The sequence below is a fragment of the Mustela lutreola genome, chromosome 7 (genome assembly GCF_030435805.1).
Source record: "Mustela lutreola isolate mMusLut2 chromosome 7, mMusLut2.pri, whole genome shotgun sequence".
In the NCBI taxonomy this organism is placed as follows: Eukaryota; Metazoa; Chordata; class Mammalia; order Carnivora; family Mustelidae; genus Mustela; species Mustela lutreola.
Genome location: NC_081296.1, coordinates 45,781,534 through 45,801,014, shown reverse-complemented (window position 1 = coordinate 45,801,014; position 19,481 = coordinate 45,781,534).

The window sequence follows — 19,481 nt, the reverse complement described above, 5'->3', positions numbered from 1 at the left end:
CTTGACAATTCTTTTTCCTTCACACTTGACCGCTCCTTATCCTTGATCTGGTTCACAGGTCCCGGAGTGCTTCAGGTGAGGTCCAGTCAGGACCTTGTGAATCCTTACAAGCATTATGGAATAAGGAGTATATTCTAGCAAGGAGACCATACAATTATGGGAGGTGCTGGGGGAGTAAAGGTTAGAAAAGGAGAGGAAGGTGTAGGAAAGGTCCTGAAGCTGGGCTGGTACCGGTAACTGCTCAGAGCTCACAGGGACAAGCCGGTCTTCCAGCTGCTGGAGTAGGGCATGAGGGGGAGGGTACCAGTCTGTGCAAGGTTGTCTCCTTATCATGGCTGCTCCCTCGGGACTCCCAGCAAAGTGTCTGCTGGGTCAGCAGCTGGGAAGGAGAGCCGGATGCACCAGTGGGAAAAGTAATAGCAAACTGGAGTTCCCGGCACCTGTGACTTCCTCCCACCTCCTTTAATCCACAGCAACCACCAGAGGGAAGGGCTGCTGCTTCGCTTCCACCTCCTGAATCCCACACCAATTTCATTCCATAAACTCAAATCTGGAACATTCTGTAAAGGTGACTCTGGGAAATGAGTTGACGCTAGAACAGTTCAGCACAAGGAGGGATCATGACGCTGGTGTTCTCTTCTTTTTTTTAACTGTATGCTTTGCTTTTTCTCACACCTGGACTATCTGGGTGACTAGTGGAAGCTTCCAGTCTTAACATCCTATTATCCGTTCTGTGACTCCTCCCTTCCACTTGGCACATTGAACCCCATCTCTCAAAGAAGCAAAAAGCACAAGCTGACGATGCTCAATGCACCATTTGCAATTTGCTCTGGAGGGAGCCAGCAAACAGCTGTTCTCCAGCCTCGGGCTACTTTTGAAAACACAGTCAGTGGTGGTAAAAGGTCGTGTGGGAAAGAAGCATTTTTGTGACACCCTCAAGCTGGTGACTGGGATTTTAGTCATCGGTTTCAGATGCTGGAGAAGAAAACTCACGGAAATAGCTCTCGTTCACGGGGGTCGTTGGTTCTATTTTCCATGTTACAAAATTTAAGACAAAATTTAAAGAGGCTGGTATGCATCCCTTGCCTCGTGTGAAGACGGGTAGCAGCTGTGAGGGGAGTTTCAGTCGATTAATTGTTGTGTTTGCCTGTCATTTGGTGGAAGGCAGTGGAGGGGGAAAATGCTGGAAATTGCTTTTAAAAATGAGCTGGATGGAGCAATGAACTGACCTTCCTCAGTGCTTTGTGGGGAGTGTCTGTGGGTGTGGTACACACACACACACACACACACACACACACACACCACCACCACCACCACCAGTATGAGATTCATTTTAACTACTCTCACCTGACAGTCTAGCAGTTTCTAACTCCGGGAGAGAGGGCTGTGGAGGATGGGGTGAGTCGCCTCTCTGGAAAGCTGTCAGAAGAGAAGAGACAGAAGGGCATGGAGAAGGAGAATGAGCTGCTGAGGAAGTCCACAGGGTGTAGAAATGCTCACAATCCAGGGTGACTAAGTACAGAGGAAATGCCTTATCCTCTGCTGGAGATAGGAGTGTCCCTCTCTGGGCACTTGGTCCCCAAGAATATTCACACACCCAAATGTCTCCTCAGCTTGTTGTCAAGTCTGTGTCCTCCACACTCCCTTCCTCCAGCTAGGGAAGGAGATATTGCCTAATAAAAATAACAACAGTGTCCGCAAGAATAGCCTTGCCTATCGAGCACCTTCTGTGTGCCGAGGCTACAGTAAGGACGTGACACGTGTTAGCTCTTTGGTTCCCTCCAACAACCGTATAAACTGGGTACCATAACTGTCCCATTCTCAGGATGCAGAAGTGGAGGCACAGAGAGCTCGAGAGGCATGTCAGGTGGCAGTGAAGGCGGGCTGGCTGAGGTTGGAGTAAAAGCAGTAACTTGGAGGTCAGACCACGAAAAGCTCGATGTCTGGCTTTAGACAAGTCGATTAACATAAATGGGTTGGAGTTCATCGTCTATAAAATGGGAGCAGTGATGGTTCCTCTATCTCATACAGCATTTGTATGCCCGGTACACAAATATATCAGTAAGTGGTCTACTATAAGCATGACTTGCTAGGACCTCATCAGTCTTTTTCACTCCAGCTGTCATCTAAAACCTATGTGTGCACACGCGCGCGCGCGCGTGTGTGTGTGCATGTATACGTGTGCTCCTGGCCATAGGGGGAGAAGAAACATGGAGAAGTGGGGCAGCTACTCTGAAAGCCTAGCACTGGGAATTACACAATTGGCTGTGGCATCCCTGGGGTGTCGTCTGCCTGCCACTTTTTGTTTGCTGATTTATTTTGATCCAACACACCAGTGCAGATGGCTGCGGGGGAGGGGGTAGGTAAGAGTCAATATTTGGTGACATGTGAAAAATGCACTTGTGGAATTAATCAGCCTTATCACTTTTGGCTGGTTGCCAGGGCTATGGAAAGTCATGTGTCTTTTGCAAATCAGAGTAAAGGGATGGCATCATATCCAGGCTCTTCGTTGTTCTTGATCCAAGTCTCTTCACACTCAAGGTCAGGTGCTCAGCCACCTTAGGATCTGTGCATGGTGAGAGGCTCATCTATAACCCTGGCAGGAGGGCTGTACTTACTGTATTTCTGGGGTCAAGTGCATTTTAGGGTAGTGGTTCAAAGACCAGCAAATGGGTTTGGAAAATAACAGAATCACCCATGCTTTATTTTCCCAGAAAAGTGCATTAAAAAAACCCCACTACTAATATTTGTAAAAGGGCATTTTATGAGACTGACGCGCTACCTACTGCGCTAACGAGGCACCTGTAAAAGGGCATTTTAATACCAAAAGGTAGGATGAAGATAATTTCAGGATAGGGGATAGTTCTTCAAATAGAAGACATTTTATTTAATGGACAAATACTCTGTCATCTTTATTTCTCATTTCATTGATAACTAGTGAAAGCCCACTAACAGATTGATCATGTAAGTGTGCTTTAGACATATGGAGACAAGAAGACAGAACACTTGAAATAGAGATTCATTTGGGATTCGGGCCAGTATGATGTCAGGAGACATGGAGGCAGAGCGATAAGCTACTTGGTGCCTCAGTGTTCTCAGCTACAAAATGGGTATATCAACTCCTACCTCCTTTACTTCATGGGGTGATTCTGAGGATTAACTAGATCATTTAGGTGGAAGCCAATGGCAATCTCATACCGTATTTGAGAAGTCCTGGGGAGGGGTGCAGTCACTTTGTGTCTGTCTTTGGTGTGTCTAGTGTCGATTGCATATAAAGTGCTGGGTACAAGTCTACTGAACGAATAATATACAACAGACCAAAGGAGTGACTGCAGGGGCAGGGAATCCCAACGAGACAGGAGGGGAGGCCACTCCCAGGACAAGGAGCTACCCCTTCTTCCCCTTCCAGGCTGGTCACTACTATGTCTACTGATTCATGAAGACTAGATTCAACACCCAGCAAGAGTCTCAAAAACTCCAGCAAACTCCAGCTTGGCATCTAGTTAATTTTCTTTTCCTTGGAGAAGACCTTTCAAGTGGTGCCTGTCCTTAGTATTTATGACACACTGGGTTAGGGTATTGACTTTGGAGCTGGACTGCCTGGGTTCGAACACTGCCTTCCCCACTTAGGAGCTTCATGCTTCTAGGATAATTACTTAACCTCTCCGTGCCTCAGGCTCAGCATTTGTAAATGGCGATAATGGCAGAACCCTCCTCCAGAGGTTTTTATGAGGATTAGATGAGTTAGTACAAGCCAAATTCTTCGCATTATGCCCGGCACTGCACTGGGACTCAGTAAATGTCAGTTTGTTGTTATTCACGCTCAGTGAGACTCCCTCAAAGAATGGAAAGATAACTTCTCTTTGGGTGGGGGAATGGTTCATCTAGATCCCAGCAGTTTCGGTCAAAATTTGAGAGAGATGGCGTGGCTTCCAAGACTCTGCGATTTGATTAATTGGATTGAATATTTTCACGCATTTAAAGACAGACAGTGCCAATCAATCACAAGGGCATAGTCACTATGGAAACTAAGAAAAAGGAGAGGGCCCATGACAAAAATGAACAGTGTCCGTCAGAGCTCTATCTTGGTTGGCCACGGTGCCCAATGGGCATAACCCTCATCTTTTAAGGTTCCCAATCTGCTGGTAAACAGACCCCAAAATGGCAGCCTTAACAGTCACCGCATTTCACTTGCCTAACTCCTCTCTGTCCTGGTACAGGACCACCCAAACCCTTCCCAGAGCTGGGGGGTTCCCTCCCAGAGTAACCTTCAGGGAGAGAATGGCTTTATGGCCCCGTGACTGTATTCTGTTGCTGTGTCTACTCAAGACTGAAGGTCAGACCATAGCCTACAGACAGGTCACTAAGTGAATAACTGCCACACTGGGAAGTCTCTCTGAAGACAGCTGTCAGCTTTTTTCTTCCTTTGAACTCCTGCAGACAGAAGCCTTTCTCTGCCGGCTGACGCAGAGACAAAGGGGTAGCTCCCAGGTCTGGGAAGGGGCAGCGTCCAACATGTTGTATGCATTGCTGACAAAGGACAAACACTGAACACCTGGAACAAAATTAGACCTCCTTGGAACCAGAGCCACTCAGACGACTCTTCCTTCTAGCCCCTGACTCTGCTCCTGAGGCTGGCTGATGCTGCCTGGGGCTCAAAGAGCTCTATACACATCGATCTAGAGAGGGAAACATGCCACATTAACATGCTTCTGTTAATCCTGGGACAAGAGTGATTGGAACCATGGCTTTGACCCCAGTTGTGTCACTGGACAAAAGACGACCTTAGTGACAGGAATATGACCTGGATGACCTTGAGGAGTATTCCAAATGCCCTGGCTCATGAGACCACAACTAGGTCTTAGCAGTTGAGAATGAGCAGAAGGAGTCCGAGAACTTTCTTCTCAAACACTCCAGACCTCACATGCTCCAAACTCACCTGCACTGCCGTCCCAGCACAATGGAGTGGCCCAAGATGCTGTCCTTCCCTGTCTCTGACAAGCACCTGTCCTCCCCTGTCCTCCAAAACTCAACCCGAGAGACAGAGCTGATGGCGTTTAGAGGCACCGGGTCAGTGGTTCACAATACCTTTGCCACCAAAACTCCCTCCCTCAGTTTACTCCGTGGGCCCTGTGTTTTGAAAGAGTTTCTGCTCCCGAAATGAACAGCATTTACCAAGTTACAATAAAAAAAAAAAAAAAAAGAAGAAGAACCAAAGGCTTATATAATTGCCAGCAGAACTTGTGCTTGGTGAATAACCATGCTGAGTTCATCTAATTCCAGCCCAAAGCAAAGAATTTTGATGTTTTCACAGTTTGAAGCAACCAGATCTCCAGTTAATGCAACTTGAGGTCGACTTTCTGGCAGGAAATAGCCAGAGGAAACTCCATGACTGTTTCCTGGGCCCCCTGGAGGTCTGAGGACCCTCCAGGGGGAACCATCAATCCATCCTCAAACTTCACTTCTCACATAAATTCATTTATTATGTTGGGACAAATGGACAGATACCTGACCTGTACTGCATTTCTAGTATGGGCAGGACCTTGGGCTCGGCAGCTCACAGACATGATCTAAGTGGTAATTCCCATCGCCTTTACGAAGTAGCTAGTGCTAGCATGTCAGCCCATCGTACAGAAGAGGGAACCGAGGGAAGAGTAAATAATTTTCTCGAGGGAATACAACTAGCAAGTGGCAGAATTAGGACACCGACCTGGGGTTTTCTTGTTCTTTTTTTTTTTTTATTTAAAGATTTTATTTATTTATTTGACAGAGATCACAAGTGGGCAGAGAGGCAGGCAGAGAGGGAAGAGGAAGCAGGCTCCCTGCTGAGCAGAGCGCCCGATGTGGGGCTCCATCTCAGGACTCTGGGATCATGACCTGAGCCGAGGGCAGAGGCTTTAACCCACTGAGCCACCCAGGCGCCCCTTTCTTGTTCTTTAAAAAGCTTTATTCAGATATAATTTATGCACAACTCACCCACTTCATGTGCACAATCCAACGGTTTTTAGTAGATTTGTAGAATTGTGTAACCATCAGCACAATACCTTTTAGAAAGTTTTCATCACCCCGTAAAGAAACTCTGTCCCAGTAGTCACTCCCCATTTCTCCCACTTCCTCCTCCCAGCCTAAGGCAGCCACGCATCTACTTTCTGTCTCTGTGGATGGACGTGCCTGTTCTGGACGTGACCCAGGGTTTTTTAGAGTCTAAAACCCACAGACCTCAAACTCTAGTGCAGGGATCAAGACAGATTATAAATCCCTTTCCTGGGGTGCCTGGGTGGCTCAGTGGGTTAAAGCCTCTGCTTTCAGCTCAGGTTGTGATCCCGGGGTCCTGGGATCAAGCTCCACATCGGGCTCTCTGCTCAACAGGGAGCCTGCTTCCCCCTCTCTCTCTGCCTGACTCTCTGCCTACTTGTGATCTCTCTCTCTCTCTGTTAAGTGGATAAATAAAATCTTTAAAAAAAAAAAAATCCCTTTCCTGATTTTGTAGACTGTTTGACTGTTTCTTATTTAACTTTGATAGTACACAGAAGGCATAAATGGTACATAGTTCTCGTTTGAAACCTATAAAATGCAAATATAATTACAATTACGTATCAGAGTAAAATATGGCATTAGCTGTCATATAAATGAATTTCAATGGCCACACTTGCCATTCTGCCTTACCACTCCAGGAAGCCCCCCGCGCTCCGAGAGACAAGACCTCTCTGTTCTTGGTTTCTGAAGCCCTCCTGTCATTCAGCGTTGAGCCCAGTCACCACGACAGCTTTCAGATGTCCTGGCCCAGGTGCTGTGAGGGCCCCTTCTGCCTTAGAGACCTTTCTGTGTGTCCTGGCTCTCCGGCTCCATTCTCCTTAACCTTCCCCCACCTGCAAATCGCTGTTGGTGACATGATTTATTCTCCTCGTCACAGACAGTGGGGATGTTTAACACCCATGTCTAATCGGTTTCCATATAGCATTCCCCTCTTGTCAGCTCTCAGCCTCTCGGGTTCAGGTTCCCTTTTCCCAGGTGATTAATTATTCCTGCTAGAAGTGTCCTTTGGTATCTCTGGGGTCTGTTCTGAAAGCCTGTCTCGAGGGCACGTGTGTGGCTTGCACCTCGGGCATCAGTGAAAACTGCTCACATCCAGCTCGTAATGGACTTGGACAGGCCTCCTTGAAAGTGGTATCTCTGTGCATTCATTCATTCATTCATTCATGTCTTCACTGACTTCTCGGGAGCACTGGCAGCTGACCAGGCTCCTGAGTGTGTGCGGCCCAGCCCCGCCCAAGGCAGGGCTTTCTCTAGCAGCCCTGCTTCACCTCCGAGGGACAAGTGCACCGGGTATCAGACTTGGATCTGAGCTGGGCTTCGGGAAGCTTTCAAATAATCATGGGGCCTCTCGGTGTCATGTCAGATTGGCTGAATATTTCAGGAGACAGTTTTTGTGTTAAGGGTGGATTCGTTATGGGTTCAAAATAAAAATGAGCGTGATTTTAGAAGATGAAATATGATATTTCATACACATTTTTGGGCTTCTGGGGGAACTCCTTTGACCTACTCCCTTATGCCCCCTCCCCAACCCCACATATCGGACCCACACTGAGACCAGCTTCAGGTGGACATTCATGGCTTCTTTGATGAGCGTAAGGGCCTGTGGGGCTGGAGAGATGAAGGAAACTTAATTCTGCTCCTCTTATTATTCAATTTGGAAAATCTGTAGGCAAGTGTGCAATACTGTTCTGAACAGGCTCCTTTTCACGGGGTCTCTCTGACAGGGAGGTGCCTAGCAGCAATTTCCCATCCTGAGTTCCAGGTCACTCATCAAACTCTCTGAACCTCCACCAAAAAACGGAAAGGTACATCCTCTGCCCTGGGCCTAGAGTAGAAAAGCTGTTTGGTTACACAGTGCGGGGCCCTCTTTCCTAGATCGGAGAACTGCAAGAGGTTGATTCTCAGATAAGTGGCTCTGCTGCAGGTGTCCCTGGGGTGATCTGCTGGTTATGGGGCCAGCACCTGGTTATGGAATCAATCAGTGCTCATGCTCGACTGAAATTCATATCTAACATCAAGTAGTCTTTATTTATTATTATCATTTGTGTATTTGAGAGAGAGCATGAGTTGGGGTGGAGCAGGGGCAGAGGGGGAGGGACTCCCTACTGAGCAGGGAGCCCAAAGCGGAACTTGATCCCAGGACCCTGAGATCATGACCTGAGCCGAAGGCAAACCCTTAACCGACTGAGCCACCCAGGAGCCCCAGGTAGTCTTTATTTATTTTTTTTTTTTAACAATTCCCTGTATTGTATGAATTGCTTCCTTATTTCTCATGAATATTTCTAGAACCCCCCTCAGATGATCGTGTCTACTGCCAGCCGGGGATGGGGGTGGCTGTTGATGGACCAGCCAGCAGTACCATAGTTCAGAACATGGGCTCATTAACTATGAGACCTCGTCATGTCCCCTAACCTCACTGTGCCAATTTCTTAATCTGCAAACGGGGCCACTACTAGTTCCTATGTCATGGGGGTTGTTATGAAGGCCACAATATGCAAGGCGCTGAGTGACATACCTGACATTAGGAACTTCCAGTAAATATTTCCCGTGAGTTCAAGAAGAGTGTATTGAATACATATAATAGTGGGAAACTTTTCATCAGCAAGAAATACATTTACTATTTTGTCTTTGCATGCCCCACTTTAGGGACCAAAGCCATAACATAAGAATGAGTCCATTTATAGGGATAGAGTTATCTTTCTCAAAAAAATCTATTACATTTTGCAAAGGCCAGAGAATCTATAATGATTTCCCTTTTTCCTTTAGGATTTTAAAGGTTCATTTCTGTTCCTTTTGACATTCTATTCTCTTCTCAGATTAAGTGTGTGTGTGTGTGTGTTTTTACTACTTCGAGACATATAATATTATTATTATAATATAATGATATTAATTTCTTGTATTTTGAAAGACTTACAAATTATTGGTACTTCAAGGGACTGACCTCCATGGATCCCAGTGCGTCCTGCAGGAATACAATTGCAAGGGTCCATCTAATCTAAGTGACAGAGGGTTCTGGAATCTCATATACTTAACAAGGTTTTCTCCCAAAACTCTGGAAGGAATGCTAAGCCTGCCATTTACATCTTTCCCAGTAGTAATTACAAATGCACACCATTATTTATCTTTTGTTCTAAGATCCACTTAGCAAGTTCACAGTTGGGTGTCATATACCTTCAGGGAAAGAAAAAACCTTTGCCTGTAACAGTGAAATCCTTCTTTCCTCTAAGGGGAAATGTGTGCTTTGTTGGGAGCTCTTATTTTATCCCTTAGTCATCTGGGCCCATCTTTCTTTTCTTTTCTTTTCTTTTTTTTTTTTAATATTTTATTTATTTTTTTGTCAGAAAGAGAGAGAGAGAGAGAGAACACAAGCAGGCAGAGAGGCAGGCAGAGGCAGAAAAAGAAGCAGGCTCCCTGCTGAGCAAGGAGCCTCATGTGGGACTCGATTTCAGGACCCTGGGATCATGACCTGAGCCGAAGGCAGCAGCTTAACCAACTGAGCCACCCAGGCGTCCCTGGGCCCGTCTTTTTTAATGGGAACGTCTGCCTTTGTTTCTATCTAACTTCTGTCCTCCCCCAAGGGGCTGGAGATTTAAAACCACACTCCCTCCTTTGCATTAAGAGGTCACTTGGGCGTTATAACACGGATTTGAATACCTCTCTCAAATAAGGGCTCAGAAGAGAAGTCTGATCAAGGCTGTCTAGTTCCGAGGGCACCTGGGTGGCTCAGTCCTTAAGTGTCTGCCTTTGGCTCAGGTCATGATCCCAGATTCTTGGGATCGAGCCCCTTTGGACTCCCTGCTCAGCAGGAAGCCTGCTTGTCTCTCTCCCACTCCCCCTGCTTATGTTCCCTCTCTCACTCTATCTCTTTCTGTCAGATAAATAAATAAAACTTTAATAAACAAAGAAACAAACAAACAAACAAACAAAAACCTGTATAGTTCCATGATTTGGGGACCCTCTGTTCTCCATTCAAACTCACTTTTAGCTCGATTCAGATCTGGTGTAGTTTCACATTTCTTTTCCTTTCCTTCCCTTCCCTCCCTCTCTCCCTCCCTCCCTTCCTTTTAGATTTATTTATTTATTTGAGAGAGAAAGAGAGAGGGAGCATAAGTGGGGGCGAGGGGAGGGCAGAGGAAGAGGGAGAAGCAGACTCTTCACTGAGCAAGAACCCTTCCCCCCCACCCCCACCCCCCCATGTGAGGCTCAATCCCATGACCCTGGGCAGACACCTAACCTGAGCTGCCCAGGCTATCCCTCACATTTCTTTTTAAAGGGAAAGGAATCCAGTATCTCTTTTCAGTGAATTAGTTTCCTTAATCATAGAATAGATGACATCACTTCCTTCGTAATTATTTTTACATACCTCGGACAACTCAGCCTTACGATGAGGATATAAACCATAGAACGGTGGAGGTGGAAGGGGATTTAAGATCATCTAGACTCAGTCCCTCACTTTATAGACAAGGAATCTGAGAAGTGAGATGATTTGGTCAGAGTCACAAAATTACAACAGGTTATATTTCCGTATGGGTTTCCCCCACTTTCTGAATTAGCCTTCCTGTGAAATCTTTCATAAGCAGAAATGGTGAAAAGCAAAAAAGCCAAACCAAACCAAACCAAAACAAAACCTCATTAATTTATGTGGAAAAAATGAGCATTCCCAGGCCTTAAACAGTAACCTCTTTTGGGCTTTTCTGATATGTTAGGACACCTTTCGTTACGGGAAGCATAAAATAAATTGAGGTAAAGCACAGATGCTCACACAACCCAGTTCAAAGCTGGCACAGCTTGAGGCTGACACGCTGAGTGTAGTTCCTGAAGAAGGCGCTTGGTGGCGCCACTCTTGCTGCTCCACAGCGTCCCCTGCCTCTGGAACCGCTCACTGCAAAAAACAAATGCTTTATCCCCTTTCTGGTAGAAACAGAAGTCCCCCTTTGGATTTATTTTGGCCAGCAAAACCTGGTAATAATGTAGGTAAAGAACTAAAGATGGTGTGCAAACCAGAGATGGACGTGAGGAGTCAAGGATGTAGATTCATGAAGAGCTGGTCAAGTGCCATGGAACAGAATTATGGAAAGAACCTGGGGTATTCATTAGCTGTATTTTTTTTTAAATATTTTATTTACTTATTTGAGAGGGAGAGAGAGCATACATGCACACACACTGGGAGGGGTGGAGGGAGAGAAGCAGACTCCCTGCTGAGCAGGTAGCCTGATGCAGGACTCCATCCCAGGACCCTGAGATCATGACCTGAGCCACCAGGTGCCCCCTGAGCTCTGTTCTTAATTGCATGGATTCCTCTCATAGGCTTGCCTCCTTTAAAAATAAGTTTTATGGTTTTTAAACAAAAATTAAGTAATTATATATGTAATTAAGAAATCAGATAGTGCTAAAATGCTTGTAATATACAAAACAGTAATTCCCTGCCCAACCCTGCACCAGCTGCCAGACTTCTTGCTAAGGGCAACTGCTTTGAAATCTTATCAGCTTTCTCTGGCAATTACCTTCCCACATTTAAAGACAATGCATATATTGCAAATTTTAAACATATTTTTAAAAGATTTTATTTGACAAAGTACAAGCAGGGGCAGCGCCAGGCAGAGGGAAAAGCAGACTCCCCACTGAGCAAGGAGCGGGATATGGAACTCGATTCTAGACCTGAGCCAAAGGTAGACACTCAGTGGACTGAGCCACCCAGAAGCCCCAATCTAGCATCTTCTCTTAACGGCTTTTCTAGGTTGGATTTACGGATTTAGTGATGCCATGTCTTCCTCTTTCTTTCTCGGTTTACCTCTTGGTCTTTGTGGTGCTCATTGTCCAGTCACTTTCTGAGAAAGAACGTTCATTTTGCTGAGTCCAGTCCTCTTTTCATGTTGATTGACAATTTGGATGTAAAATCCTAGGTTGAAAAGGTATCATCGTTAAAATTTTGAAGCGGTTGCTCCATCATTTCCTTGCTGTTCAGGACTGCTGCTAAGAGGACTAGTACTATTCTGATTCTCATTCTGTTGTCCTTGGTTGCCCTGGAAGCTTGTAGGATCATCTTTTTATTTCTGGCATTCCAAACTTTCACATGGTGAGAAGCATGTTTCATTTGTTAGCAAATCACTGCAATGGCGAAGCATCCTGACACCAGGGTCGGATGGCCCCAGTTCAGAACCCAGCTCCCCTGCCAGCCAGCTTCGGTGCTGGGGAAGTTACTGATCCTCCCTGTGCGGGCATTGTTGTCTGTAAAACCACGGAGAGCCTCGCAAGGAGGAACATACATAACATCACTGTAGTATCTGGAAGAGTCCTGGCACAGGGCGGCCTCGGAGCAGGAGTATACGCTGTACTGAGGTAGTCCTTGTCAGCATTGGGTTCACTGGACTGCACACAGGGAAACCAGCGGCGGGCGATCAAGTCTCCTGCTTCCTCCTGTTGGATGGTTGACTGGATCCGTGATGCACTCACGGCCAGCCTAGGCGAGCTCCTGTATTTGTTCTTCCTTTGCTGCCTCCCTCTCCCTCTCTCCTCTCATCCTTGCTTGCCTGCCATGGCACTGCCGGCAGAAGAGGGAGCGAGTCAACTTGTGCCTTTTGTGCGGGACCCAGACTAAGGCACATTGAATTCATGAGCTTGGGTTCCGGGTTGGAATCCCAGCGTTGGGCAGTGTCTCTCTGTGCTTCGGTTTCCCTATCTGTAGGATAGGAAAATAGTGGTAGCTCCCTCATCTGGTTACTGCAAGGGTTAAAGGCGTTAATACTTAGAAAACTCATAAGAAACACCCAAAAAAGGTGAGCTCTTATGATTCAGTTGTGTGAATTTTGCAGTATCACTTTTTGATAGTTTTTTCCTCCGTTATCTCTTTTCTGAGATATCGTTTATGTGATTACTGGTCTTCCTGAATGGATTCTCTATGGCTTTTATATTTTCTGTCGTTTTATCCACGTCTGCCTTTTTGTTCTACTTTAGGAGAGATACCCTCTTCTCTATTATTTTAAGCCTTCTACTGGTTTTTTATTTTGGAAACATACTTAAAATTTCCAAGAGTATTTTGTTCTGCAGTTGTTTCACTTTAATTGTATTTTCTTCTTTGGGGTGGATGTTAACAAACCAAGATTCAACCCGAGTAAATTGGAAGATCTAATTGGCTTTCTTAAGCAATTCACGAGTGGGGCAGGATCCCATCCAGCCAGCAAGCAGAGAGACGCTCCTGGGAGCTGCGCAAAATGGCAGGGTTTCACGGGAAGGAGGGTGGGCCAAGAAGTTATTAGCCAAAGAAAATGAAGGACTGTTTCAGGCCTTGTCACCTTCCCTTAGGGGAAAGGACTGGGGTCTCATTAGGTGAATTACCTCATCTTCCTTTGGGGGATGGAGAAAGCCCATGTGACAGATGACCTCATTGCTGCAGACCAGAAAATTCCTGACTGACCGGTTCAGTCTGTGTTTCTGAGGGAGGTTGAAACTGTAATTAGGTTGGGTATTAAGCCCCAGTTTGGTGACCAGGTCTAGCATAAATGCTTGCATTCGGGGGCTGCTTTTCTTTTTAACAGGAGGAAGAGTAGGTAAGGTTTTCATGCGTATTTAAGGATCTAATTAGAAGTTTCAAGGTTTTTTTCTCCCTGTATTTGACATTATTACTTGTTCACATAGATTATTTTTAAAGAAGATTTTATTTATTTATTTGAGAGGAAAAGTGAGCTAAAGAGGGAGAGGAGAAAGGGGAGGGGCAGAGGGAGAAGGAGAAGCAGACTCCCCGCTGAGCAGGGAGCAAGCCCTGGGGCTCATCGCAGGACCCTGGGATCATGACCCAAGCTGAAGGCAGACACTTAGCCCACTGAGCCACCCAGGCGTCCCTCATATAGTTCCCGCCCCCCCCCCCCCCGTCTATTTTGGTCATTTTCAGGGAGGGGAGGGGGGCTTCCTGGGAAGGTTAGGAAATTTCCTCCAATGGTCAATGATCCTTGGTTGTCTGTTTCTATTTAAGACTGTGGCTTAAATAAACTGATGGGAGGGTTATGTTCGTGTATTGGGGCAGAGGGAAGGAGGCACGTGGAGGTCCTTCCTCGGAGGCCATTCCCTTTCTCTGGGGAGGAGTGTCCCTGAGGAGGGCAGAGGAAGATGCCTGGGCCCCAAACACTCCATCTGCAGACTTTCAGTCACTCCAACGATGCTCAGCCCAGATGACTTGCTCCTGTCCTCAGCTGGCCCTCTGGTTTCTAGGACGGACCCCTCTCCCTTTCAGTTCCAGGGATGCTCTGTCAGCAGCTGGTGCGGATGGGGTGCGGATGTAGGTTTCCACTCTTTGATGATAAAGCTCACTTCCTTTCCTCTGGCTTGCCGGCCCTTCGGAATTTAGGTCCCCTTGCAAGCTGCACCTGCTTACTTCTCCACCCACCTGCTCCCCACCTTCTAGAAATCAGCTGCAGTCTCTTTCCATTATTCGCTCCTGTTCTTTCATTCTTTCCCCCCACCCCCCCATTCTTTTCCTTTGAGTGGGTCTTTAATCAGAAGAACTTTGTCGCCTCTTATGGAGAGGCAGGACTTCCACCATTTAAAAGGGAATATTATAGGCCCCAACACGGCCAGTAAAATAGTTTTCGATGCCTGATCATTCGGTCTGGCAGAAACAACCGAGCCAGAAAATGTTGAAGCAGAAACAACCCGAGCCAGAAAATGTTGAAGCTTTTTGGAGGGGCTCTTGGGGGCTTCTGCGTCGAATCCAACATTTTTTCTCCACACTCCTTGGCTCTTTCATTGCCGGGGGAATGATGTTTGTTCAACTTCCTGTTCCTTTGCCTTAGTGACAACACTCCCCTCCTGATGTGGAATATGAAAGGAAAAGGAAAAAATCATTAAATTTCCTTATTACCTGCAGCCACTGACAAGTCCTTGAAACAGGCAGAGTGACATTCCTCTAGGGACTCAACTGCCTTGATGTTGACAAAAGGCAGACACTTTTGCAAAAGGGCAAAAGGCAATCCTAGCCAGACCCCAACCCCCGACCCCCCCCCCCCGCCCCCCCGCTACCACTCCTCATCCTGGATCCTGTAAGCCTATTTTAACATATGAAAATTCCTTCGGAAATTTCTCTACTCCCCCAAGAAAGCTACTGGCAGTCATCCCCCAAGCATGTGGCCCACCGATATACATCTGAAGGGTCTTGTGACTAAGGTTTTATTAGACAGTAATAAATGACCTTTTCCCAACAACAGTTAGCCCCCCCCACCCCCGCCCCAAGGTCTTGGAAACATTACTTCCAAAATTCCTTAAAGACTTAGGCTATCCCAAACCCTCTCCCAACTTGAGAGTATGTAATAGGCCACTCCTCATGACCCTGGTGCAGCGCTTTCTGCCCATGGGTCCTGTCACCGGGCTTTAATAAAACCACCTTTTTGCACCAAAGATGTCTCAAGAATTCTTTCTTGGCTGTCAGTTTCAAAACCTAATGCCTTTCCTACATCACTCCCATCTTACTGGTCCTTCTTTTTTGTTCCTAGATTAGATTTAAGGCTGCCAGATTCAGCACATAAAAATCCAGTTAAATCTGATCTTCAGGTAAACAACAGACAGCACTCTTAGTATAAGTACATTCTATACAATATTTGGGACATTCTTATACCCAAACATTTTCATTGTTTATCTAATATTTAAAAGGAACTAGGCATCCTGTATTATATGTGGCAACTCGATCCAGGTGGCCTTTCTTTTATTCTCTGAAGATCAGGTAGGCCTCAGTCAGGAGTACAAAAGAGCTTGGTCTTCACACTCTTTCTTTTCTTAAAGGGACCCACAGCTGTTTACACAACATATGGCAGTCTCGCACCCGTGCGATTGTAAGTCAGAGCCTGCTTCGCTATCGTCAGGTGAGGAACTCAACCATATTTCTCAGCTGTCTTCAGTTTCCTAGCCTCAGGTTTAATCAATAAATGCATTCTTCTCATCGTGTTTGTGGCGTTGTGGTGCCTTTGTTCATGGTCTGTACCCACTTGAGGCCGCTGGGCGAGATGGCCCTGCCGTCCTACTGAGACACTGCCTCCACGGTCAGCATCTCTGGGTTAATCTTTGTAAGGTTTGAAGGTCATTCTTTACTAAATCTCCGTCTCTAAGAACATGAGCACATCCTGTTGGTTTCCTCATTTGCAGGTGCTGGTCGGTGACAGGTGTATGGAGAAGGACTTGTTAGTACCAGGTGCCCAGGAACACAAACCGGACAGAGAATTCTTGTCCCAAAGAAAAGCAAAATTACGACAGAACCAATTACATGAAAGAATACAGAAAATGAATATAATGATCATAAGCCACGCAGAAGAGCACTTCCCAAAATAACATTAACATTTTCATCAAATACCCCTCGAGTCAGCCTTTTTTAGGTCATTTCGTTGAAGGGAATTCTTCCTTTCCAGTGATAAACCTGTCTGTGTTATTTCACTCCCAATTCACCATCGAGAACTCTCCCCGATCCATTCCTGAGGAGATCCAAAGGGGTCAGCTATTAACGGAGCTGAGCTAAATATATCCTTTCCGGAGGCCTCCAGTGGTTGTCCCAGCATCCGCAACCTCTGTCAGCTGGAGCTGATTTCCTTCCTGCTTCCCTTCCACCTGGCCGGGCCGCCTGATCAGAGACTTCTTCTTTTTTTTTTTTTTTTTTTTTTTTAAGATTTTATTTATTTGTCAGAGAGAGCAAGCGAGAGCGAGCACAGGCAGACAGAGTGGCAGGCAGAGTCAGACGGAGAAGCAGGCTCCCTGCGGAGCAAGGAGCCCGATATGGGACTCGATCCCAGGACGCTGGGATCATGACCTGAGCCGAAGGCAGCTCTTAACCAACTGAGCCACCCAGGCGTCCCTCATCAGAGACTTCTTAAAGGCTCCATTTACATGACACAGTTGTCCCATCCGCTTTGCCTTGCCTTGCCGCTTCACCACACACACATCTATACATCTCTGTGTAGCCTGCCTCCGTGTAAAACACAAAACATATATCCCCTGGCCTAGCAGCAAAGACTCACGCTAAAGGAGGGCTTTTATACCTGGGATTTGCGGGGTTCATCAAAGGGTGGGGGGGATTTTGCCTGCCTCCCCCCCCCCCCGGTGGAAAGAAATGAAGGTTTTTGAACAAAGAGTCTGAAATGGAAATTTTTTGGTTTTCTTGGGTCCAAGGGGCTTTCCTAAGACAGTTTAGGACAAACCAGGATGGCTGGTTACTCTCCATCACCTTCCTTATCACCACCCTCCAAATGCACTTCTTCATTTGTCCTAGCACTCACTAGCCGAGAGACAGGGAGGTAGGGCACAGCCTGAAACGGAGCTTTTGAAGTTTTTGCCAGACAATCCAGAGATCTGGAGGGTTTCGTATGAAAGCAGCATAAGGGGGAGCCAATAATTTTTTTGGAAAGTATGGGTGAGAAAAGGAACCTTAAGAGATGAAAGGGGAAAATGAAACTGTATTTCTTGTTTGTAAAATCCCTCTGAAGAGCTATTTAAAATGTTTGTTAATAGTTTGCGTTTTGCTATTTCAGCAAATGTTTCTGATAGAAATATAAACACATATGATTTTAAATCTCTAGAGCTTGAACCCAGATCCGTAATCTGCAATTTTCGCAAATTTTCTAGAGACCCTTGTAGACTCCACAGCCCATGGCACTCTGCCTCCACCTGGTGGCGGTGTACGTAAATTCAGTCTTGACCACCCACCCTAACTTCCATTTTTTGGTGTGTGCTGAGGGACTTCTTTTTAGGAATTGAATCTTGAAAGCCAAATTATGAAGATACCAAGTGGTCTCATATGATACTGTGGTCTTTTTTGTTTGGAATACAGGGTCAATGTGAAACAAAGACTATGTTTTTCTATTTATATATACCTCATGCTGTGTAGTTACTATGAGCCCATGAAACTATTAAAATAATTGATTACCTTCATCTCTTAGGGATTACAAGAATATTATAAGCTGATACTATGAAGTGCATAATTTGTGAAAATTTCATGTGTATAGATCTTAGATTATAATAATCAAATAAAATCTAAGAAATTTATTAATCAGACATGGTTCATCACAACCATTATCACACTGAGTTTGACAGTTATTAGTTCACATCAGGGGACTTAACTGTAATTGCTTTTATACATGTAAATCTCCCCCTTTTTATGTTATGTTTTTCTCTTTTTTTAATTCTTTAGCATGTGAAATAATTGCTAAAGTTCATGAATTGTTTTATCATCAACATACTTTGTGGGAGCAGAAGACTCAAACCTCACTTATGCATTTTGTTCCTTTTCGGGGAGATGTCATTTCACTTCCCTAGGGCTGGATTTCTGGGTCTGTAAGGTTGAGATAATAGTTATGTATGTCATTAGCTCGGTTTAAGAGTCAAATACTGTGTGTGTGTGTGTGTGTGTGTGCGCGCGCGCGCGCGCGCGCGCACGCTCTGTTAGCCACATGTTAGTCTCAGGGACATTATTATCACTTGTAAATTGAAGACAAAGTTTCCAGATTTTTACTATCTAGCCCCTGGCTGCCAGGACTGAGTTTCCCTGACATATCCCCAGGAATTCTGATTCCCTCTCCATGTGCTGGCCCTCATCCCTTCAAGGCCCTCCCACGAGCCCCTCACACTCTCTGTCCATACCCCCAGCCTCTCTGTCCCCCACAGCAGATGAAAGCCACCTGCACCAGAGGAGAAGGGGCACTGGGCCTAGACTGGTTGTGGGGTTCTGGGGGGTTGGGAGCCCCGGTGAGTGCGGGCTGGTTGCCACAGAGGGAATAGCTTGAGCTGAATTGGAAATCATCGGAGGAGCATGGGGCATTGGGGCAAGCAGAGGCGAGGTCCTCCCCGATCTCACCCTCCGCCTAGGTCCGCTGACCTGAGTGAAGTAGTGACAACCTCAGGTCTAGTTCTGATTTTAGGAAGAGGAGAATCCTGTATCTTCCTCATCACAGAAGGGGCGGGGGGGGGGGGGTCGGCGAGCACGAATACTCTATCTTCTCTTCCACATGCTGCTATGACTGATGTTCCTTCAGTAAGACGCAGGCATCTGGCCTCACAGAGTTAAAGGTGTGAGAACTGCTCTGGGAACCCAGAGGGAAGGGGGGGGGTGGGGAGGTGGGAAGTGGTCGATGGGGGGCACAGGACTGCAGCAGGGAAAGCATCTGGGACAGTAAGGTCGTTATCTGCTCCTGAGGAAGTGGAGTTCAGTCTGTTGAAGACAGAGTATGAGAAAACATGGTCTTTTCCAAGAAAGGTGAACGCCGTCTGTCCATCCAGGCCTCTGCCATTCCTTCTGCTTCTCGGGGTCCAGGCCCCTTCTCCATGCCTCGCCCTACCCCACCCCTCTCTGCACAGATGCACAGACAGCTGGCTTGTACGGACGGGATCACAGGGCATACATTTCTGGAAAACCACTTTGATGACCCACTTCCTTTCACTAACCTGATTTTATTTTTACCTTCATCTTGATTTTTTCC